The sequence below is a fragment of the Hevea brasiliensis genome, chromosome 6, assembly GCF_030052815.1.
Source record: "Hevea brasiliensis isolate MT/VB/25A 57/8 chromosome 6, ASM3005281v1, whole genome shotgun sequence".
NCBI classification, from domain to species: domain Eukaryota; kingdom Viridiplantae; phylum Streptophyta; class Magnoliopsida; order Malpighiales; family Euphorbiaceae; genus Hevea; species Hevea brasiliensis.
Window position 1 is genome coordinate 69,673,550 of NC_079498.1, and position 21,512 is coordinate 69,695,061.

Here is a 21,512-nt window from a genome sequence, read left to right on the forward strand (position 1 = left end):
GCAGCATGATTTGTGAATATAATAACTTTTGACACAATGAGGTAAGATCTGAACTTGTCCATTGGAAACACTACTGCTAGAAATTCCTTCTCTGTGGTGGCATAATTGATTTGCACATCATCAAGTGTCTTGTTAGCATAATAAATAGCATGGAGCTTTTTATCTTTTCTTTGCCCGAGCACTGCTCCAACTGCAAAATCACTCGCATCGCACATCACCTCGAATGGTAGCTCCCAATTCGGTAGCTACATTATTGGTGCTGATATCAGAACTTCTTTGATCCTGTTAAAGGAGACAAGGCAATTTTCATCAAAATCAAAGGGAACATCTTGACTTAACAAGTTAGTAAGTGGCTTAGCTATTTTGGAAAAGTCCTTGATGAATCTTCTGTAGAATCCTACATGTCCCAAAAAGCTTCGCACTCCCTTGACTGATGTTGGGGGTGGCATATTTTCAATAATCTCAATTTTTGTCTTATCAACTTCAATTCCTCTTTCTAATAACAAATGTCCTAGAACTATGCCTTCTCTTTGAAGGAACGGAAGCGTGAAAAACACAAGATTATACCATTGAATTCAAAAATTTTCACCTAGGGTCACATGCACCATGCAAGATTTATTTTTATCTATTTGATTTCAATGATAAACAACATATTAAAACTCTTTTAATATGTTTTTGGATCTGTATTTGCCATTTAAGATTTTAAAATTAATTAGATTAATTTTAGAACCCTAGATTAAATCAAGAACGATTACACTAACCTCTTGATGTCTTTGCCGTGTCTGCCTTTGAGATTCGTCTTCAGGACACCAGATGTTGTCCCTCTAGCTTGTCCACACCAAGAACACCTATGGCAGCCCTTGAACAGCTTCTAAAGCCTTTTCTATTAATTAGAAATTCAAGTTCTGCCTTTTAAGAGATTAGAGATGTAAACAGGACACTAGAAACAATTTATAGTGTTCTTAATTCAAGAGATTGATGGCTAATCTCTTTGAATTGATGAGAGATGAAGAAGAATGGCTGGAGAGGCTCAAAGTGGCGTGACAATTGAGAGGAGAGGCTGCTGGTTATGTTTTCTTTTCATAACCACACTTAAATAGCTAGGTTAACACATTAAACCCTAGCCACATGTCACCTTTTGATTAGCTCTAGGTTTAAGTGACCCAATCACATTGTGCCAAGTGTCAAACCTATATTTAATCTTGATTTTAATCATCTTACATGATTAAAAAACATTTGGCAAGCTTATGTGTTATGCCATGTGTCACCATCTCATGGTGCCACGTGTCACACTGCAAAATGACCAAAATGCCCCTGTGTCTTAATTTTGAGTTCTTAACCCAAAATAATTATTTTCTTCTTCTAATTAATTTATATCAAATATAAATTAATTAATTAATCTCTATTAATTAATTTCTCATCAATTAAATTCATATTTAAACACTTTAAATATAAATTTAATTTATACTACACATCCAATAATCTAGATTTGGTTTCAAGTCATGCTAGGGACTTTGCAATCTAATTGCAAACCAAACCTATTTAATTAATCAATTAAACTCTTTAATTAATTAATTAAATCATATTTAAATAGGTGATAACTTGTGTATGTGTGTGACTTACTAGGCTCATCACTAATTGGCAATGAGACATGATATCAACTCTTAATATCATCAGAACTCTTTCTTACCGTAAATGATTTCTCTAAATCGTTTTTATGAACCTCATAGACCATGGTTAACACCTAGCATAGCATGCCATGGCCACCCAATTAGTAATAAGATTTACCTTAAATGAACCTATAATCATATGTTACCATGCACTAGAATCTCTCTGTTACAAAATCCCAACTCAAGCTGGAGTCATGGTTTATGTCAAACTCCATTTGCTATGAATATTATGTTCTCTTTTAATTCCAGTTCTTGATTAAAAGATTTTTCTCATCAGAAACTCTTTTCTGAATAAATCTATCTGTCCTGGCCAGGAACTTGAAACATCAAGAACAATTAAATGAACATAGGATTTTATCTCTATTTACTTAGAGGAACAGATTCCATCTTGATCAACACCTACCTCCATATATAACTAGTAGGAGCCAACACATGCCCATATACCCATACACAGTACAAGTATGAAAGCAGTATCAAACTCAAACTACCTATATACAAGATAACTGTGCTATCTCAGGTCTAAAGATTATATGCACTGATATGATTTATGACAAAACATTGACAAGAGTAAACTCCATGTGCTTGTCATAAGTGTCACCGTTCGCCTACTTATCATTTATAAGTGCCTATCATGTTTGTTATATGGCATGAGACTCACCATTCCATCTTATTTATATCTCATATAAATAACTTGGGAACAAACATGAATACAATCTTTCTGGATAAGTCATGTCCTTATTATGAAGTATCCTCGATTGTGAACCTATTTATGATACTTTGTGCTAGAAATATTGTCACTCATATTCTTAACAACTTAAGAATAATATTTCTAACAAAATATCAATGGACCTTTTCTATTACACATAAATATATTATGTAAACGGAAAAGTGGAAATGCCTTTTATTAATAAAATATATACAAGATACATACTAAATGATATGCTCTAGGGCATACTACTAACACTCTTACCATGAAATGGCATTTTTCCCAATTTAGGACCAGGTTTGATTCTTCACAACTTTGCAATAACTTAGATAGATTAGCTAGGCAATCATCAAAAGTAGTTCCATAGACAGAAAAATCATCCATAAAAACTTCCATGATATCTTTAATATAATCAGAAAAGATAGCCATCATGCATCTTTGAAAGGTAGCAGGGGCATTACAAAGACCAAAAGGCATTCTCCTATATGTAAATGTTTCATAGGGGCAAGTGAATGTTGTCTTTTCTTGTTCTTCTGGGTGAACAGGAATTTGAAAGAATCCCAAATACCCATTTAGATAACAGAAATAAGAGTGTTTCACTAACCTTTCTAACATTTTGTCAATGAAGGGGAGAGGGAAATGGTCCTTTCTGGTAGCACTATTCAATTTCCTATAATTTATGCACATTCGCCAACCAGTGACTACCCTAGTAGGGATTAGTTCATTGTTTTCATTTTGGATAATAGTTGTCCCACCTTTCTTAGGAACTACATGTACTGGACTAGCCCATTTACTATCAGAAATTGGGCATATGATACCTGCATCTATTAGTTTTAAGATTTCTTTCTTGACTACTTCTTTCATGTTTGTGTTAAGTCTTCTTTGATGTTCGATTGTGGGTTTACTGTTTTCTTCCATGGGTATCCTATGCATGCAAATCGAAGGGTTGATTCCCTTCAGGTCTTCTATTTTATACCCTATGGCTTTGCTATGGATCCTAAGTTCTCTTAGCAGTTTTTCCTCTTCTAACTTAGACAGGCTAGCATTGATTATAACAGGATATTTAGAATTTGAGTTCAGAAATGTGTACCTTAGTGAAGATGGGAGAGGTTTAAGCTCTACCTATTTGGCATTTTCCTGGAGCTTACCTTTGGTTTGTTCCTCCTTCAACTTTTCCATCTCGGAAGCCTTATCAAAGGGCAGTGGTGGATGAGCTGCTAACTATTGTGCACAGGCTACTATTTTTGTATTTTCATCATCCATTGTGTGGCTGTGCACAATACATGCTTCAAGAGGATCTTTAGGATATGTCTTATGGAATTCCTCTTCTACTTATTCGTCAATTATGTAAACCTTGAAGCATTCATCAGGTTCAAATTTGTGTTTCATTGTGTCAAACAAGTTGAACTCTACTTCTTCTTCTCCTACCTTGAGAGTTAGTCGATCATTTTTAACGTCTATGATAGAATGGTCTTCCCAAGATTATAAGAATTTGAACATCTTCTTCCATCTCAAGGACAACAAAGTCCACTGGAATGAAGAATTTGCCCGCTTTGATAGGAATGTTCTCAAGTATGCCCACAGGATATTTAATAGATCAATCAGCAAATTGCAACGAGATTGTTGTGGGCTTCAGTTCTCCGATCTCCAGCTTTTTGCATATCGATAGAAGCATTAAACTGATGCTTGCCCCAAGATCACATAGGGCTTTATCTATTTTCTTGTTGCCAATGGGACAGGGTATGGAGAAGCTTCCTGGATCTTTCAACTTTAGAGGCAGTTTATTTTGTAGTATGGCACTGCATTCCTCTGTTAGAGCTACTGTTCCATAGTCTTCTAGCTTTCTTTTCTTTGAAAGAATTTCCTTAAGAAATTTCTCATAAGATGGCATCTGAGAAAGTGCTTCAGTGAAGGGGATGTTAATGTAAATTTTCTGTAAAACTTCCAAAAACTTCCCAAACTACTTGTCCAATTTGGCTTTCTGAAATCTCTAAGGAAAAGGTAGGGGAGGCTGGTATGGCTCTGGTAATTTCTTTATCTTCCTTGCTTCCTCTTCCTGATCTTTTTTAGCTTCTTCCCCCTTTTTCTCTGCTTGGCTTTCAGATTTTTCTATGATTTCCTCTGTTAGTTTTACCTCTGGTCGTACTAGAGTTCTCCCACTCCTCAGTGAAACTGCCTTACAATGCTCCCTTGGATTCATTTCTGGTTGGCTGGGCAGTTTGCCAGTAGCCTTACTTGAAGAACTTGCTTGCTGAGTGATTTGATTTTCCAGCATCTTGTTATGAGTAGCAAGTTGGTCCATTCTAGAAGTCAGCTATTTAATCAATTCAATTTGTTGTAGTTGGGCTACTAGGAATCCTTCCATCATGGTTTTCATGGTCATTTTTGGTTCAGGTTGTTGAGGTTGTGATGGCTATGCAAAGTTTTGACCTCTATTCTAAAATCCAGGGGGTGCTGGTGGTTTGTACCCTTGTTGCTTGTTTATTGGCTGGTTCTGCTGATTAGACCATGAGAAATTTGGGTGGTTCCTCCATCCAGGTTTTTAAGTGTTTGAATATGGATTGTTAGGCTGCCTCTGGTTGAAGTTTCCTCCATTATTCACATAGTTATCTGTTCTGTGGAGGGTTCATTAAAATTGCTGTATTCTGAACTCATGTATCCTCCTCCATAGCTGTCCTCATGTTGACTGTTTGTACCAACTTTGTTGGCTTTCATTCTTTCAAGTTCTCTTGTGAGCTAATCAAACTAAGCATTTATCATGCTTAGAGCATCTACTTCTAGGACCCCTACAGTTTTCCTCGCATTTCCTCTTTTATTTGACCACTCATAATTATGGTATGCAATGGCACTGTTTTCTCCATTAGATCACCCTCTGCAGCTAAATCAACTGTGCTCCTTGTAGAGGGTAGAAACCCATTATAGAAATTTTGCACTAGTAGCCAATCTTCTATGCCATGGTGTGGACATTCCCTCTGCAGGTCTTTATATCTTTCCCATGCATCATAGAGTGATTCTCCTTCCTTTTTTCTGAAGGTGTTGAGCTCAAGCCTCAGTTTTGCAGTCTTTGCAGGTGGAAAATACCTTGCTAGAGAAGCTTGAGATAGGTTTTCCTAAGTAGTGAACGTTCCAGCCAGTTGAGAAAGTAACCACTTCCTTGCTCTGTCTTGAAGGGAGAATGGGAATGCTCTGAGTCTTATTGCTTGATCAGACACTCCATTCATCTTGAATGTGTCACATAGGGCAAGAAAGCACTAGAGGTGATAGTGCGGGTCTTCTGTTGGTGACCCTGCAAACTAGGTTTGTTGAATCATTTGGAGCCATGTTGGTTTTAATTCAAAGTTATTGGCTTCCACTATGGGTCTAGTAACACTGGGCCGAAATCCTTGGATAGATGGAGCCCCGTAATCTCTCAAAAGTCTTGGTCTGTCACTATTATCGGCCATGGTTGGAAGTTCAAGATCTCCTTGACCATGCTCTTGATGTATCCTTTCTCTCCTGATGGCTTTCAGAGTTCTGTCTATCTCCGTATCACAATCTAAAATTTCTTCTTGCTTTGTTCTGGTCATACACCAGATCGGGTACCTAAGAGAAAAGATAAGAAATACAACCAGTAAAATAAAATTAAATAATAAATATAATTTCCTAAATCAGCAAAATTGCCTATCGCTTGATATTACTAAAGCCAACGTCCTCGGCAATGGCGCCAAAAACTTGTTTACTGGTTTTTACAACCCCGCAAGTGCACGGATCGCTAACAAGTAATAAAGTGATAAGTAGAGTATCGTTCCCATGAGGACTTTGTTTAGCAAGTACCAATCTACATAGAAATTTTGACTGTCTAGGCTATCGAATAATTAAGGAATGAAGTTTGTTAACTTTAAACACTAGGATGGTAAACTTAGAACGAATTATCTATCTTGGAACAATTCTGGAATTAAGATTTCACACTTGAATCTTACTAGGGATGTTATCTAGTTTATTTGCTGGATTGAGGGTCATTTTCCTTGATAGAAATCAGTCCTAAGTTATCTTAAATCCTCTCTCAAGGCACCTAGGGTGTATTCTAATTAACTCAAACCCTACTTTTGTGGCGATTAAATTAATTAAAATCCTTTAAGATTTTTAATCAATTTTGAAGTTCCACAAAGGTATCAGCCTATGTCTAGGTTAGAGTTCTTAGGTTCAAGATCTTGATTTTCTAATGTTAATCTTCACCTTTCAGTCCTTCAATTAACATCTACGATCATGGCTAAGTGGGTACCAGCACATAGCATGCATTAAGATCACAAGAAATCAATTCAAGAAACAAATCTCAAATCCAATAAGTAAAAATTAGTGTTCATCCACAATAATAATTACAAGAGCTACTATCCCAAACCCAAAATAAGAAAACTACTCACTCATGGTGAGTTCAGCAAACGTCATGATAAAAGGTAAAGACATTAAAAAAAAGAATTATGTAGAAGAAATAAAATAATAAAAATCTGTCTAGGGAGATGAAATGAAGGAACCAAAGAGAGTTTGCAGCTTTTCTCTTGTGGAGCTTCATTTGGGAAACTTCTTTTGGTACTGATGTAGAGCTCGACAGCAGCAATCCCCATGACCATCCCCCTTTTCCTGATGTTTTCTTTTCTATTTATATTGGTTGCTCTAGGATTAGGTCATTTTTTTAGTCCAGAAGGCTTTAGAAGTCTCATTTTTATTAGAAAACAAGAGGAGAATTCGAGTTATAAAACTGGCTGCAGCACAGTACACGACTCGTGTGTCACTACACGAGTCCTGTATGTAGGGCCGTGTCACTTGCTAGAGGAGAATTGTGAAATCTTGCATTTGGCACAGAAAGTTACACAGGTCTGCGCCAACTACATGGGCCTGGTTGCACGGGCCGTGTACTTTTGTTCCCATAAGGTGCTTTAAGCTTGCGTCCGGCAGAGACTTACACGGGTCCCTGCAGATTACACGGGTCTACTTACATGACCCATGTACTTGTGTTTCTTATCAATTCTCTTAACTTTCTTCTGGCAGAGAGTTACACGGGTCTGGGGCTTGGTTTACACGACCTGTGTACTTTGTATCAGCAGCAATTCTCTATCTCTTGACTTCTTTAAGCTTCCCTTTGCACTCCTATACTTTAAGGCTTCACCCAAACACCTGAAATGATGCAGAAAACATGGAATTAAGGGCTTTACAATAGAAATTACAAAAACTAATGAAATCAACTATTATGCATGAAAATACTTGCCTAAATGCTATGAAATAGTATGCAAATGTGCTTAAAAACATCTATACAATTCCAGTGTATCAGCCTCCTCTATTTTATTAGCATCTCCACTAGTTACCTATTAAAAACAATTTCATATCTGTCTTATATATCCATAGTCATGACATATTATATCAGTTCAAGAAATGAAATTCATTCATTCATTCAGATGGAAATTTATATACAAAAATTTGTAACTTTATTTATAACTCAAAATATATTTACAATTTTTATTTACATCACAAACTAGTGATTACATCATGATTATACACAATGAACCAAAATAATAGTCTATACATGCCTCTTACCAAAATACAAAAGACTAATGAGGTGAACTCTTGACTATCTGCAGATCTGGTCAACTGCGGTCAAAACACTACTGTGGCAGCTGCTGCTATGGTGGCTGCTGATCTCCAGTACCTATGCGATGGAAAATCCAATGCGCTAAGCAAATTGCTTAGTGGTGCGTAATCTTTAAAGCAGAATAACGAAATGATTTAAAATGATAATAATAGGTGTAATTTCATAATTCTAGGTCAATTGCATATTTTATAGCACTTTGGAATCAATATATTTATCAGGAACTTATCTATGTATATATTTCATTTTCAATCTCCTTAAACTCATATCAATGAATTTGTCATAAATTCTAAGACATTCCTAAATTTTCCTACACTTTGGGAATAATTAAATTTAACAGTATCTTTTCTGGGTATAAATTTCATTCTCTAGCTTTTTAAACTCATATTTGAGTCTTTGGAATCATATCAGTGTTTTTCATGTCATTTCTATATATTTGTGCCCAAGTAAACTATAACAAGCTGTAATGCTGGATACACGGGAGTATACAAGTTAAACAGTCATATGTCTACCCTGTATACACCTGTCAGGCACGAGGCCTACTGTCAGGCTTGTAAAGCCAGAAATAAGGTTAGGCACAATTGCCAATGGGTAGGCATATAGCTTGTAGAACAATCATATCAGATATATATTGTTAGTTCATGATTTGCTCTATAGGCAGTACTGCTATCTGTAGTCCCTAATTGGTATACTAATCGATCCATCTATATACATATAAGCCTAGCTATACTTTGGGCAAATTAGTACTATTAAGTACTTATAGTTTTATTATTTCATGCTATGTACTATTAAGGATTCATAACATATTGTTATTTCACTTCATAAATAGCTATACTTTATACCATTTTCATGTCATTATAATGGGAACATAGGTCCCAAGCACTTATTCATATAACTTATATATTTATCACTCTCATTATTTTTTGTCATGTACTATATATATTTATAGTATTGTTATTTCATATATGATGGAAACATAGGTTCTAAGTGTGTTTTCATATGACTTATGTGTTTAACAAACCATCTAGGAAATTTACATTTTATGTATTAACTGATTTCATGCCACCTTGTAGTGGGAAAGTAGGTCTTACATACCTATTTCATGTAATTTAGGATGTAGTGACTTATTAGGGATAAGTCAATAATTTATTTCAAGAACCTTTCTTTAGGTTCAGCTTTTCTATCTTATTTTTGCATATCAAATTGAATAATTTGTGACTACTGTTTGGCCATACTTCCTTAATGGAAGTTGGTCCTCTATTTCTTGTCTTTATTTTCATTTTTGAATCATGTCATTTGGATTTATAAAACTCAAGTTATGGTAAAATAACCATAACTGGTTCATTTCTAGATTTTGGTTCCTTAACTAGGCAGCTTTTGGACTCAAAATTTGTCTAATTAATGGAACATGTTGCAATGACTTTTAGTCTTAGTGATCTTTATAGAAATTATTGCCCTATGTCTTATGATCATTAAGAAATTTGAATCACAATTTTTCAAGTTTTTTGGAATTATTTATGGCCAATTAACTGACCTGGACTCATGTACCCTGTGCCAACAAGTGTTTAGTTCAGGTCAGTAAATACAGGTCACTTTTTGAGGTTCTTAAATTCATGATTTAAGAAAGATTCCTAAAAAAAAGTTTTAGCCTTGTTTCTCAGGTTTCTGCAAAGGTATAGCTTATCCTAATTGGATTTTTCTAGTGGGAGTTACGACTAAAAGATTGTTCTGGAGTCAAGTGAAGTTTGGCCAGATCCAAGTTTTGATGCAGTGACTTTTTCTAACTATTTGACCTAGTTCTCTTGATTTCTAGGTTTTGGTCAAAATACCAACTTAGTAGGTCTGTATCTTGTGGACATTTTGCCACTAGTTTCATTACATTTGAGTTCTTGTATTCCAAGTTATGGCCATTTTGCCAAAACTGGTCGGGTTAGTTTACGTCCAGCAGTTTCTGGACAACCTAATTCTGGACAGTTTTGTGACCCAAATTGGGCCAGCAATTTGGTTTGGTTTTTGGCATTTCTGGTTCTGTGGTCCTCATGGAAATTGTAGCCCTATGTCTAATCTTTCCAATGGTATAAAATTCAGGTCATTTCGACCTGTTTTGAGTAAGTTATAACCAAAAGACTTATTACTGTTCATATGTTCAAATACTGGGTTCACATTTTATGCAATCCAGATTTGGTCACTTTTTAGGTCACTTTCTAGGCAGAATTTTGACATGACCCCTAAATGAAAATTGGTCTATTATATAGGTCATATTTCACCTCCGATTGGCCTTATATCAATTGGGGATCATACAATGTAACACCCTCACTGTAGCAATTCTATATATTCTACTATTTCGGTGATCGGTGTCGGTCCGGACAGCTAGAACGTCTGAAAAAATATTGAAACTAAAGTGAGGAACTATAATTAACTCAAATAATAAAAAGAAAAATATAGGAAAAATTTTAAAAGCAAAATACAACCAAGTTAAATGAGCCGGTGCCCTAACGATGGGTAACCCAGTGGCAAGTTGCGGTCCTCACAACTAGGAGCCCTAGACCCTGGAGAAAATTCATAAAATAATTTTTGGGACTCCAGAGAAGAGTCATTGAGGATTCTACGATATTAGAATGCCAAGAAAAAGCTTAGAAAAATTTTTCAATCAGTACACACAATTTTAGCTCGTTAAGCCAAATGAAGGGCATTTTGGTCATTTCGTCTTCAGAGATAATTTTTGACCAACTTGTCCATTTATGTAAGTGAATTATAAGATATAAAATATGAACAAATATTGATAAAAAATTATTTAAAAATGAATAGGCAATGAAAGAAAATAAAATGAAAATAAATGGGATTTATTACTTCATGCTTATGTAAGCATGAGGTAATTAAAATGCTTTGGCCAATCAAAATAAGGAAACACCATATAATACATTAAAAATGAGGAAAAAAAGTCAAATTCTAGAAAATTTTAGCAGCCATTCTCTTCTTCTTCAAGCCATCCCATACTCTCTCCCTCACTCCTCCATTTTCAAGTTAACCAAGCTTCATTTCCTTAGTCTTCTCCCAACAAAACCATAACTTAGCAACATAAAACCTTGATATTTCATCTTCGTGAAGCTCTTGGGAGAAAAAAGAAGTGTAAAGGAAGAACTCTTGCAAGTTTGAGATTAACTCCATTAGAGGTATGTGACCAAACTTAATCTTTTTCTTTTAATTCATGTTAAAGGAGTGAATTGAATGCAAAATTTACAAGAAAATGAAATAAATACCATGTGTATGCCCATCCCAAATTTTTGGCAGCCTTGGATGTGGTAAGGTTTTGAGGATTTCATGGAACTAAAATGGTAGCATGGCTGCCCTTAGTACTAATCTTTTGAGTGGGATAATGAAATGCAAGTTAAATGCATAGTTTGAGAAGGTTGAGTTAGGGTTTGGGTATGAAATTGAGACTTTGATCATGCAATGGTAAAATTAAGTTTTAATGGTCAATTAGTGACCATTTAGTTATGTGTGAATGAGAAATGAAGTGGTTTGTGTAGTGGGCATTGAAGTTAGTGTTGCTGCCCTTGGTGACCTATAGGACTGGGCATGAGTCTAGCAGGTTTGGGCAGTAATAACTGGAGTTGTAGAGGTTCAATTAGTGCAAGACCAATTTGACATGAAACTAGACATATAATGGCACTACTTTGGTGAAGAAACCATGCCCAGAAAACCAAATCAAGTTAACTTAAAGATTGCCCTAATCCGGGTCACCTGCATTCTGCCTGGGCAAAATGACCAAATGAATAGTTTTTATTTATTTAGTCATAACTCAGTGTAGAAAGGTCCAATTGACCTGAAATTTTACCAGAAAATAGCTGAGACATATACCTACAACTTTCATGAAGAAACATAACCAAAAGTTTGATCATAACATGTTCAAAAGGTGACCTGAAATCACTGTACAAAACACTATAGATTTGGTCAGTCCAGAAAATCTGGGAAGTTGGCAATCCGGCCAGTCATGGTATTTAGGCCATAACTTGAGATACAAAACTCCAAATGGAGTGATTCAAAAAAGGAAATGCAACTAGACACAATAAGGAACAACTTTCATGTTGACAACTTTGCCAAATTCCTACATTAAAAAGGACCAATGGAACAGTAAACACAAGGCTTGAAATCTGAAAATTTTGAACAACTAACACTAAGCTTAGAAATGGTATTGGTAACCAATACCAACAATTTTATAATGCAAAATGTGATATGTTGGGATTATTAAAACCAATGTACCTATTGTCTATGCAAAAGTCAACATTTTTATTGACTAATGAAATGAATAGTAATACCTAAACTTAAATTTCAAGAATTGTACAATTTAAGAGTATAACATGCCCCAGTACACCTAGCAAGATTGGTTTGGATAGGTTGGCATACCAATAGGGTTCTGTTAGCAATACTGCATATGGCTTCATGCCATTCTATGTTTTATGGCCTCACATGCCATTCTGTTTGATTGAGTTGTTATACTTGGGTTTTATCCCTGATAATTATTACAGCTTATTAGCTGTTCTGTTGCACACCGGGAAACACAATGTGACCAATGGTGTGATAGTCCGAGGTACTTGGTACCCAGTACCAGTTTACCCGTTTATCTAGTCCAGTTGACTAGTATGGGTTACTCGGGCAATGAAAATAAATCTTATCAAATTTTAATCAAATAATAATGCAATAAATGCCAGAAATTAAGTCTACCTAAAATGTAAATATACATTCTGCATATTTATGTTATTTTAGTTATTTTCTTTTATATTGTCACCACTAAGTAGAATTGTTTAGCGCATCGCTTTTGCCACGCGCAGGTACTGGAGACATAGCTAGGGAGTCCAGCAGACCTCAGACCGGGTGAACTTTTAGATCCGCACACAAAGTCTAGAGTCACCTCACATTTGCAGTGAATTGGTAGGATATTAGGTTACTTTTGGTATTTTGTATTTTGTAAACTTTTGTAATGTATATTATAAACTCATGTAATTATGCTTTTGATGTAATTATCTATGAACCATATTCAGTAATAAATTTGAGCATTTCTTATTGAGTTGAGTATGACATGAAATGAATTGAATTTTGAAATATTGAATTCATTTGAGAAATTTTGGAAATATGTTGGTGGTTGACTGAAATTAATAGTATGATTATATTAGAAGTGTTTTTGACAGATTCAGAATAACTGCTTTTCCAATTTATAGCCGGCACTCTACAGAATTTTCTATAAAATTTATGAAAAAATCATATTAATCAAAATTATAATAAATGAATTAAAAAGGGTAAATTGTAATGGAAATATGATTTGGTGCTCCGGCACACTGTGTGGCATATCCTGCTCGGCTACACTATAGACGAGCAAGGGGTGTCACATTTAGTGGTATCAGAGCATCAGTTTAGGCATTTCTGGGCCTAGATAAAGTGCATATCATTGCATTGCATTTTTAAGTGTTGAGGTGACATTGATGCAGATCTATTTGTTTTGTTATTTTGATTAGGATATGGATCCTGCTTTTCAAAGAGCAGTTGATGAAGAGGTGGAGAGTCGTGCTCCACCAAGAGCTGAATATGGAAGCAGGGGAGAATTTGCTCCACCAGCAACTGAGGCACATTCCCAACCTCAGTTTGCATTATTTCAGCAAATGACCAAATTTTACCGGCAAATGATGGGGGCAATTCCACCACCACAACCACAGCCACAACCTCCACCAGCACCACAGAAGTCCCATGTAGAGAAACCACAAAAACATTGAGCTGCGGATTTCTTTGGTAAGAAGGAGGATGATCCCATGACAGCTGAAAACTGGTTGGATAGAGCAGTCAGAGTGTTGAAATAGTTTCATTGCACCCCCGAGCAGAACCTAGAGGGTGTTGTGTCCCTATTTCAAGATGATGCATACTAGTGGTGGGACACAGTAACCAGTGAGGTGCAATCGGATCAAATCACCTAGGATTACTTCTTTACAGAGTTCAGGAAGAAGTATGTCACTAAAGTGTATTTAGAAGAGAGAAGAAGAGAATCTATCAGTCTGAGACAGAGGCAATTATCATTGGTAGAGTATGAGCGAGAATGTCACACCCTACCCCTCCGTAAGGCATAACATGATCCCATAGTATACCTAATGAATTACCAACTTCGTCTACTGATAACCCATTAAATACACTATAAGGGATTTTAAAACTTTTCTTACTTCTTTTTACAGTGGTGAGCACTATTGACAGGTGTTAGAAAAATTTTTAACTGAAGTGAAACCAAATAACACATTTGAAGTATTAATAATTTTTGCAAAAATTTTGGCAGAGTGCCATCTGTATTTTAAATAAAACAGTTCTTCAAAAACCTGTAAAAAGCACTTCCAATATTTTGTTCAATCCCCAAACTCCAATATCCAATCAACACAATAAGTTTCTCAACATTTGCCAACTCAAATCCATAATAATTTTCCAGTGTTTTCAAAAGCTGAGATAAAAGAAATATATCAGAATATTTATAAGCCAAAATAATTTATAAATTTATTTTACAACTTTAATGTACAACTTTAATTTACAACTGCTTAAAACCAAGAACAATATATACATATAGTGAACATACATTACAGCACAAAATACAAAATATGGTATACTCAATAAACCTAGTGAAATCTCAAAATATAGTACAAGCAGCCTAGTCTGCTGCCCTGTCAGTCTGTCTACCTGCGACAGCAATAAAAAGCTATCGCTGAGTAAAATTTACTCAGTGGTGCACAATAACAATTTGAAATGCGATATATAAAACTTTTATTCACAATTTACAAATCAAATAATTTACAATTCCATCTCACAATTTACAAAGTTTATATAACACAAATTTGATCAAACAATTGAATAATACAGTTTTACCAATCAATGACACCATTTGATTAAATAACTGAATAACACAGTTTTGCCAATCAATAACACAATTTGATCAAATAACTAAATAACACGGTGTTGCCAATCAATAACACAATTTGATTAAATAACTGAATAACACAGTTTTGCCAATCAATAACACAACTTAGGTCATGACACAACTTTTCTGAACATGCCGTGTGTACATCACGACAAGGCACACTCACCCCACTAATCAAAATCAATGAGGGAGGAAGCTAGCTAGATAATGAGAACTCATCCACACTCACCTCAGACTGACAAGTCAAAGAGGGAGGAATATAATCACACTTACCCCATAAATGGAGGAGGAATATAGTAATATTGTCATGCCAAGTGTGAATCAAAACAATTCCAAATCACAATATTTAAATATTTTATACAAACCACAAATCATATTTTATCTCAAAATTTCCATTTGCAAAGTAGACAACACAATAATTTCCAATTAAGATTCCCAAAGCCAAAACTATAAAAAATTATTCATAACTCATTCCTCCAAATAAATTTTTTGGTAAAAGTAGTGAATATAAAAAGTATTGTGCACAGACCTCTGATATATGCCTCTTGGCCCTGACTCAGTGCTCCTTACACTTCTCAATATCCTTTTCAACTGAAATACACAATTTAAAGTGTTTCAGTACTCAATGAATTTGTTTCTAACAATAAAACCCAATATTTAAATTTTCTTGGTACTATTCCCTTCAATTCATTTCATTAGTCAACCTATAATGTTGACCCTTGATGCACTCTAAGTGAGTCAATTCTAATGTTACCAATATGTCACATTTTATAGCCCTTTAGTGTTGGTATATGTCACTAATTTCATTTCTAAGTGTATTGCATTTTATTGCAATTTATCGGATTTCGGTGTACTATTTTGACCTAGCCGGATGACCTAGTTCCCTCAGTTTTCGGGTTCCGGTCCAAACTACAAACTTGTAGGTCTATGTCTTATAGTACGCGAAGCAAAATTTCAGGTCATTCTGAGTTGTATAGACCAAGATATGGTCAATTTACCAATGTTGGACAGAATGCACTAAAATGGTAGGCTTAGTTCACTTTTGGTTCGTCCAGTTTTGGTACCTGAACTTATGCAAGCTATTTGGCATGATGTTGGCCATTTTTGGGCTTTGGTGTCTTCGTAAGAATTGTAGATATATGTCTAAACTATTCATGGTAAAAATTTCAGATCATTTGGACCTGTTTTGAGTAAGTTATGGTCAAAACACTAACTGCTGCTCAAATAGTCAATTTTCAGGCTTTCAAGTCACTAATCCGGATTTGGTCATTTTTCAAGTTACCTTCTAGGCAGAATTTAGGTAATATTTCTACATAAAAGTTGGCCTATTTGGTGTCTAGTTTCACCCTCCATTGGCCTCATACCAATTGGGTTCACAGTTTAGCACTTATGACCTAATTTAGGTACTGCCATCAATACATAACTTGCACAAAACACTTACACTTCCAATTTGATATTCCTTCTGCTCCTCATTACTTCAATATTCAATTAATGGCACTTCCATATATATATTGTACACAATTCCAGCAAGCATATTGGGCAGAAAACTCAAGTGCTCAATGCACACAATTCACCATTCAAGCTCAACATTCACTTCCACCAAAATTCAACATATGTCAATATCAATATTACACATACTCTTCAATATACTCATACTTCAATATCACTTACACATGCTGCCCACAATTTAACACTATCATATTTCATTAATAAACTTCATATTCACACACAAATTCATGATATTATAGGCTGCCAAATATGACAGTTTGCCAAAGCATCAAGGTCCCATTTCAAACCCTTAATTCAAGCACTAACATGCATATACTTGGATATTAACCTACTACAACTTTTATTTGAGTTAATCAATCTTAATTCCTATCCAATACATATAAGAATAAGTCACTAATCCTGCATTTCCATGGCTACCAAAATTACGATTCACCAATACTCATCATTTCCTCAATTTTTCTTAGCAATTCAACTTACCCAAAGCTCAACACAGGGATTATTGAAGGAAAATGGAAAGATTAAGCACTAACCTCAACTTGAGCTTGAAAAATCCTTGAAATTTCCTCTCCTTTTTGCTGCCTATAGGTTGCCCATGGTGTGAGGATCATTTTTCATGAAGGAAGCTTGAAGAAATAATGGCTTGATCATGGAGAACTTGAGCTCATGCATGAAACGGCCATGGTGAATTTGGGAGGATTTCATTTTGGCCATGGATGAAAGCTTGAAGAAAATGAGATGGTTTAGCGGAACAATCTGTCCCAATTACTTATATAGGTGGCTCAAGATGAGAGTTAGTGGAGCACTTAGGAATAATTTAATAGTTATTTATTTAAAGTTTCCAATTTTTGCAATTTGGCCACCACACTTTCACTATTTACATAATGTATCTCCTTTTAATTTTTCATGACATTTTCAAAGTGTAATATCATTTATTTTTAATGGAAATTTAGGTCAAAAGGAAACTCGGGATGTCAAATGACCACAATGCCCCTATTCGGGTTGCATTCTCAATTTTTCGGTGATACCGAGTTTTGTCGTTTTCTCGTTTTTCTTTGTACTAATTAATTAATTTTTCTTTGATATTTCTAATGACATTTATACTTCAATAGATGTTCATTTAAGTCTTAAAAATATTTTCCAGGGTTCACCACGGTCCAGGGCTAGTCAACGATCCACGCCGTAACTTCTCGGTGCGGTCACCCATCGCTATGGTTTTCAACTCGTTTAACTTGTTTTCATTTCATTGATATTATTTTTCTTTTATTTTTCTTGTATTTTATTATTTTATGTCTCCTCACTAATATTTAAATGTAGTTCTGGGCATCCTAGCTGTCTGGATAGACACTGGTCACCGGAACAGTAGAACGCACTACCAAACATAGGGGTGTTACAATTCTCCCCCCTTTAAAATAAATTTCGTCCATGAAATTTTACCCAATAGCCATCTTACAATAGTCATACGTTTATTTTCTCCTTTCTATATGATCGTATAATCCTCTTTCCTCTGAATTTGTGTAAGACTTTTAATAATCTAATATAACATTTACTTTGTTTATACAACACTAATCTTTTCATACTATCATTCTGTCTAATATTTCGATTCATGTTCCCTTCTTGAATGACCATTATGGTCGTATTAGAATTACTTATCTAATCATGGGTCCTTTGACCCTTCTAGTCAACAATCTTACTCACATTCGTAACATTTTTGTTATATCTGAACCAACAGTTCAAATTTTTTTTACTTCCATAACTCTTTTTGTCTATTAATATTCTAAAATCTACTTCCTTTTGTACTAAACTATAACCTTTCAATATTCTAACTTTTGAGTTTTAAATCCCTAAGTAGGATTTTCAAACTTATTTCCAACAATAAAATTCTGTCCTGGCATAACTATACCAAAACAGATGCCGTTGGCAACTATTCTCATCTTGGTGTACTATCGAGTAGTACGTAGCTCTACATAATAATCTCAAGTCAGTACTGTAATCTGTAGCTTACAATACAAACATCAAGAACATTGCATAGTTACTACGATACATTCCAATAGATCAAACTTTCTTATATTTTATCCTTCTTGAATTCACTAATATCCAAAACTTATTTTGATTACAATATCCATTGACAATTACTTACTGTAACATCTTTGTTCTCATCTAGAGCAATTCCATTACTGTAACTTACTTTTAGATAACTAAAATTTTTTTTATACAAGGGACAGTAGGAAGGTAAACAATACTGGCACTAACATAAAAGTATGTAGAGCCCAGGTCAAACAATACATATATATATCTTAGTTAAAAATTGAGAAAGTACCAGCAACAATGTCAAAAGTCTCAGCCTCTTTTCTCTGTCTCATTTCATAGACTCTGACTGGAGCACTGCCTTGCTCTGACTGATTCACTGTGCCTTGCTTGCTTGATGGACTACCTCTACTCCTGCCTCTACCTCTGCTAGGTGGTTGTTAACCTCTAGTGACAGGATTCTGAACTGGCCCTTCAGTAGTAGTAGGAGGTGGCCCAACTCTACGGGCACTAGTGCAGTCCTTGGCAAAGTGTCCTATGCCTCCACAGTTATAACAAGTTCCTATGGCCTTGTAGCATACCCCACCATGATTTCTACCACAAGTTTCACATTGGCGGGAAGGGTAGGAAATTCTAGTTGTTCGACGACTGGACCTTGGTGGTCTCTGCCTTGATGATCTACCTCTTTTATATCCCTGAGCTCGAGGCTCCTCAAATTCTTTTCTCTTCCCCAAATTACTGTTCGAGCTCTGACCTATAGGTTTCTCCCTCTTCTCTATTTCACACTACGCTTGTGGGGGTTGGGTTTGTACTTGGGCTTGGGTTGACAGATTATCAACCATTTACTGGGCCATTTGTACAGTAATTTGTACAGGTGGGGCTGGTAAAGTCGAGCTTCTGACTCTCTGAGGGGCTCGAGCATCCCCTTGTACCTCAGCCTCTATTGATTGATCAACTGAACGGCCCCCTTCTTCCATAGTCAATTAGAGGATATTACACCTCCTGAACAAATAACATAAGGAGATTTCCTCATGTTAGTGCATATTTATAATGTAATGTACTGTATGTATCAAACAATGACATTGAGCAGTTGTACTATGAAGAAAGAATATTCAAATTCCAGGTCAAAACAGAATTTTAAAACTTGCTCTGATACCACTAAAACATGTCACACCCTACCCCTCCGTAAGGCATAACATGATCTCGTAGTATACCTAATGAATTACCAACTTCGTGTACTGATAACCCATTAAATACACTACAAGGGATTTTAAAACTTTTCTTACTTCTTTTTACAGTGGTGAGCACTATTGACAGGTGTTAGAAAATTTTTTAATTGAAGTGAAATCAAATAACACATTTGAAGTATTAATAATTTCTATAAAAATTTTGGCAGAGTGCCATCTGTATTTTGAATAAAACAGTTCTTCAAAAACCTGTAAAAAGCACTTCCAATATTTTGTTCAATCCTCAAACTCCAATATCCAATCAACACAGTAAGTTTCTCAACATTTGCCAACTCAAGTCCACAATAATTTTCCTGTGTTTTTAAAAGCTGAGATAAAAGAAATATATCAGAATATTTACAAGCCAAAATAATTTACAAATTTAGTTTACAACTTTAATGTACAACTTTAATGTATAATTTTAATTTATAACTACTCAAAACCAAGAATAATATATACATATAGTGAACATACATTACAGCACAAAATACAATATATAGTATACTCAATATACCTGGTGAAATCTCAAAATGTAGTACAAGCAGCCTAGTCTGCTGCCCTGTCAGTCTGTCTACTGACAAAGAATGAAAGCTATCACGAGTAAAATTTACTCAGTGGTGCACAATAACAATTTGAAATGCGATATATAAAACTTTTATTGACAATTTACAAATCAAATAATTTACAATTCCATCTCACAATTTACAAAGTTCATATAACACAAATTTGATCAAAAAATTGAATAATACAGTTTTGCTAATCAATGACACCATTTGATCAAATAACTGAATAACATAGTTTTGCCAATCAATAACACAATTTGATCAAATAACTGAATAACACGGTGTTGCTAATCAATAACATAATTTGATCAAATAACTGAATAACACAGTTTTACCAATCAATAACACAACTTAGGTCATGACACAAACTTTTCTGAACATGCCATGTGTACATCACGACAAGGCACACTCACCCCACTAATCGAAATCAATGAGGGAGGAAGCTAGCTAGATAATGAGAACTCATTCACACTCACCTCAGACTGACAAGTCAAAGAGGGTGGAATATAATCACACTCACCCCATAAATGGAGGAACATAGTAATATTGTGTGCCAAGTGTGAATCAAAACAATTCCAAATCACAATATTTAAATATTTCATACAAATCACAAATCATATTTTATCTCAAAATTTCCATTTGCAAAGTAGGCAATACAATAATTTCCAATTAAGATTCCCAAAGCCAAAACAATAAAAAATTATTCATAACTCATTTCTCCAAATAAATTTTCTGGTAAAAGCAGTGAATATAAAAAGTATTGTGCACAGACCTCTGATATATGCCTCTTGGCCCTGACTCAGTGTTCCTTACGCTTCTCAATATCCTTTTCAACTGAAACACACAATTTAAAGTGTTTCAGTACTCAATTAATTCGTTTCTAATAACAAAATCCATTATTTAAATTTTCATAGTACTATTCCCTTCAATTCATTTCATTAGTCAACCTATAATGTTGACCCTTGATGCACTCTAAGTGAGTCAATTCTAATGTTACTGATGAGAATCAAGCTACATCCACGCCAAAGGATTTCATCCAAGGTCCAATTACTAGAGCTAGAGCTAAATCACTTCAGAATTTAATTTGTGAAATCATAAGGAGCAAGGATTATAAGCTAGAATGGCATGAAGAAAAATATAAAGGATTAAATTTGGTGAAAATTAAGAAGCCAAGAGGCTATAAATACAAATGTAATGAGAGAGTGGAGGACACACTTTGAATATTAATGAAAGATTGTTTCTGCTCC

General features: G+C 34.9%; 1 non-coding gene across 1 annotated transcript; it reads left to right on the forward strand.

Annotated features, from left to right (window-relative positions):
- The first annotated feature begins 5,325 nt into the window (after positions 1 to 5,325).
- Positions 5,326 to 5,432, forward strand: LOC131181242 (small nucleolar RNA R71). Its single transcript, XR_009149868.1, has one exon. It is a non-coding gene; the product is annotated as a small nucleolar RNA R71 (small nucleolar RNA).
- Positions 5,433 to 21,512: the final 16,080 nt, after the last annotated feature.